The sequence below is a fragment of the Lutzomyia longipalpis genome, chromosome 4 (assembly GCF_024334085.1).
Source record: "Lutzomyia longipalpis isolate SR_M1_2022 chromosome 4, ASM2433408v1".
Classification (NCBI taxonomy): domain Eukaryota; kingdom Metazoa; phylum Arthropoda; class Insecta; order Diptera; family Psychodidae; genus Lutzomyia; species Lutzomyia longipalpis.
The window spans coordinates 7,441,432-7,446,046 of record NC_074710.1 but is presented as its reverse complement, the minus strand read 5'-3'; positions in this window follow the sequence as shown (position 1 = coordinate 7,446,046).

Genomic DNA, 4,615 nt, shown 5'->3' with positions numbered 1-4,615 from the left:
TAAAAGAAATCTTTATGAAGGGAATGAGTAGAAGGTGAAGACGAGACAGTAGAATAATTTAGAGTTCAATGTCCAAACTAAGGGGGAGAGGGTGGGTAAATCGCGTGGACAGTAACCCTTAAAAATAATGCAGAGAGTGAGAGAGAACTTTCACCTATTGTCGTGTCTTCCGTATGTGTTGCGCACGGGGGATCATTGACTTGATGCCATCACAAAATAAACCTAACGTTCGGGTAGGGAAGTGCATTAGCATTTCTCCCTGACACACTTCTATACTGCGCCTAGGGCAAATTAGGTATTTTAGGGGTTGATTTTTGCATGTCCATACATCCAACTGTATGAGGAAACTTTCGCATAATTCGTCGCGATGTTAATTTTATTATGCTTGAAGTTATTTGAAACAAAGGAAATGATTTTTTTTCTAATGTTTATTCATGAGCACTGCAAAGCTTTTAGAGTTGCAAAAAGGTCTAGATTAGAGAATTTTATATTCATAGAATAATCCTGAATTTTGTAGGAATATGTTTCCTTCTTTCATTTTTGTTTGGTTTTTGGGATATTTTTGAAGGAATGAAACACAGAAAGGACCTAAGGTTGAAGGACTGAGGAAGAGGAAAATCTGAACCCTCGAAACATCGCAAATAGAATAAATATGAAAAAATTGAAAGTAAAATCCTCTCTTTTTCTCATATTTATATTATAAAAAAAAATAATTAAAAATATTTTTATGGTATTCCAGACACTTTAAACCATAAAATTAGAATTCTGTTTACTTTTAAATCTTTAAGCATTGGAAAATATCCTTAACGGAATTTTTACTCCATTATCCGTATTTTCCACAAACTTATAATTTCTCTCGTATTGAAATCATTTTTAAGTAATTTATAAAGTGAAATATCAAATCTTTTATAGCACAAATGTGTCTCAGCTATAAAAGTCAAATGTCCCTGCTCTTTATTCCTAGATTTATCAATTTTAACAATTATTCTTTTGCCAACAATTCCAGATTTCATTAAATTTAGAATTTTAAGAGAAGAAATACTTAAAAATCTTCTTATTTTAAATATTTTTTCGCACAAAGACTTTTCATTTTTGGAGACTTAAAAAGTTTTTTTTAAGTTCAAATTTATCTACATTTCTCTTTAAATCTGTGGGTGAAAAGAGAGTGTTGGGTATAGGCAAAGAAAAATCATGCTTTGTGTACATTTTGGTTGTTTCCTTGCCAACCGCCGTATACAATTTGACCAGAATCGTGTGGCAATGCCACGATGAAATTCCTCCTGGCACAATCACATCAGTCTCAGGCGCCTCCGGAGGTGGACTTTTGTGTGGTGCTCCTCAAGGGGGAAGCTCTCTTTACCTGTGTTTGTGTGTGTCTGTTCTTTCTCCAATATACTCACGAGGATTAGTTCTAAAAGGAAAGATAAGGTGAGAATCTTTTTCTTTAAATACAAAATTCTGCAATAACCATCGCAGAAGACTTCAATGCCTTCGCAATTGGCGCTTTGTGAACTTCTCAAATTACAAATTTTTATGGGAGGTATGTTTGGGAATTTTATGGAATGTTATGCTGGTTGTTAGGGGGTAAAGTCTGGGGGTATATTAAATCAATTTACCCGCACAAAGGAATTCCCACAGTCCTACGGGAGGAATGTTTCATATTTTTTTACGTTTGCTCCATATCGATTAAATATAGGTGGTATAGAAGGTATATTAGAGGTAGTTGAGGGAAATATTTCAACACAAGAAGAAAATGAAATATCGCAGGTGAATGATTCTCATTCGCGTGTGTCCTCAATTCTCCTCACCACCCTTTCGCGACTCTCAGTTCTTTCTTGTTCTCCTCCAGACATCCCCGCGTTGACCGGCTTTGATGGCCTTCTAGCTGCCAGGTGTGTGGCAATATAAATAATTTTGAAAGGAACTAAAAAAGGTGGTTTGAATGTGAATAAGTATTTAGCAACAGAGCAAAGTTAATTAGCTATGAAAGTGGGTTGTTTTATCGCAAATTCTTATCAATATTTTAACACCCTCTTGGCGGGTCTACTAAAATGATCAAAAGGGGGTAGATTAAGTTTTACGGCTTGCGGGTAAAGTCGAAGTGTTATTAATGATCAAAGAACATTTTTTTTGGTGAGAAATTAGTGAAGAAACCATTGAGATCTTTGAATAAAAATATGTTTAATGCAACGAAATCAATTTGAAAACGATTCTAACGACTTTTCGGGGATTTATTTGCCTTTTATCAGGTCAATTGACAATCAAATCATTTTTTTTTCTTCAAGGTTGTCTTTTATTTCAGTTCATTTTGTGGGAGTATTTCCTTGGATATTATTGGTTTGAAAATTTAATTTTCTAATAAAAATGTTTTTTTTTTTCATTCAGGATTCATCTAAAAGATAATTTATCAGAATAAATATTTCCTATATTCTATTTAATTTATTTAATTCGTACGGTTTTGTTCATTTTATAATATTTAGTACGCTCGGAAAATTTTCTTTCTTGTGAAGGGGAGGAGGGATTCCGGAGAGCGCCAGGAAAATGTTCTCTCATGAGAAGAAAACAGATTATTTTCCCAACGTTCCTTCATTAATTCTACGCCAGTTTTTTCCAAGTTTCTTTGGTGTCTTTGGGTGTTAAAAAATGCACTTGAAGTTTTTATTTCTAATAAAAATTGAATAGGTTCAATTAAAAGAAGATTAAATAGAACTTTTTACCCTAAATTTGACGAATTTTAGTTGAGAATTAAATTTTCTAAACAATTTTACAGCAAATATCAAAGTTGAAAAATATGTAGAAAGGTAACTAATTAATTTTATAGCCCCTCAATACGATCAAATTCATTCAAAAAATTACTGAGAAAATAGTCCTTTCTGTGCTAGATAGAAGGTAGAAAAGAATAAAATAAAAAGCCCCCAACATAATGATAGAGAGACAAAAGAAGCGCCAATATTTGCATAAAACATTATTTATGTTTGTGCCACGGAAGGAAAATAATAAATTTATTCAAATATGATGATTTGCAGCAAATTTTGGGTTTATTTTTGGCAAAATTTTCCTCACAGCTTATTTTCATACCATTTTGGGGTGGATTTTTTATTGTCCCTCCAAAGAGAAAATGTGGAATATTATTTTCTTGTTGCCCCCGCGATGGCTCAATAAATTACTATTATTAAATTTTCACTTTCCCAATGAATCATTCTTTCCCTCGCTTGGGAAATTTATTGATTATCATTGGGAAAACAAGACATTTTTGGAAGCTCTGCGGGGGTAAAGTGTCAACAACAAAGCTCTGTGTGGGGGACGTATTATCTATGTCACAGAGCAATTTTAATTTAACCCTAACTGATTGAATGGGGCTCTCATGCCACACTTTTATGCAACGCTTCTTCGTGGAAGTGTGAAAATTCAATCAATTTAAAACTTTTTCTTTTCAATTCTAAAATTCTCACATTTTCGTGTGAAAACTTCATAAAGTTGCTCATTTTTTTCAAGAATAAATTCGTTCAAAATCCCTTCAAGAAATGGAACTTCCGGAACTTCCTCTCCCTTCCTCCTCTTCGTCTTCTTTTTTACCCCCAACATATTTCTGCAAGTAAGCACGCTTCTTTGGAGAATTTTTTGTACAATATCCTTCCACGGGGCAAATGTACCGTGTTATTTAATATTTCTTCATGTGGTTCGTCTCTGTCACTCATCGTCAATTTATTGATCATTTATCAAAACGCACCGAGCATAGCAAAATGCCAAAAGCACTAAAATTTCCATTTAATATAAATATAAAATGTACTGAAAAGAAATAAAATTGAAAATGTTTCATTTCGTGACATTTCAATTGATTTGTATATTATGTTTGCAATACAATTCAACTGTTTCTTTACACCCAAATACATATTGGAAATTTGGGGATTATAAAATAAAAATTCTGTGTCTATCAAGCTTGTAAAAGCTAAAAGAAAACGAAACATTTTCTTTTCAATCTTAATTTTTGCTACGACAAAAATTTGGTAGTCGGGACACAAACCGCATATGCTATAAAATTTCCCAATTACCCAGAAAGAATCCTCATAAATACACTATTAGTGGAAGAATTTGTTCAGAATTTTTCATAAAGAAATAAAGAATTAATTTCAAGTGAAATTGGTTCATAAGACTAAAGGAATAATTTATTTTTCTCCACCACAGACTAGTGTATAGGGGACGACTAAAGGAATTATCCTAGAGTAATTTCACTTGAAATTAATTCTCTATTTCTTTATGAAAAATTCTGAACAGATTCTTCCACTAATAGCATATTTATGAAGATTCTTTCTGGGTAATTGGGAAATTTTATAGCATATCCGGTTTGTGTCCTAACTACCTATTTTTTTTTTGTTGTAGTTAAAAATAAGGTTAAAAGAATAATAATAAAAAAATACATTTTTCACGTTTTCTTTTCATTACTTCCTAATTCTTAGAAAAAACTTAGCTTATATTTAAGTGGGCCCCATCAAGAGGTCTTTATACAAAAAGTTATAAACTGACATAGTTCCTATAATTTTTTATGGAATTTAAGGTAGCCTTTCTACTCGAAAATATTGAAAAACTGCTTCAAAACATTCTTATATGTTTAAAG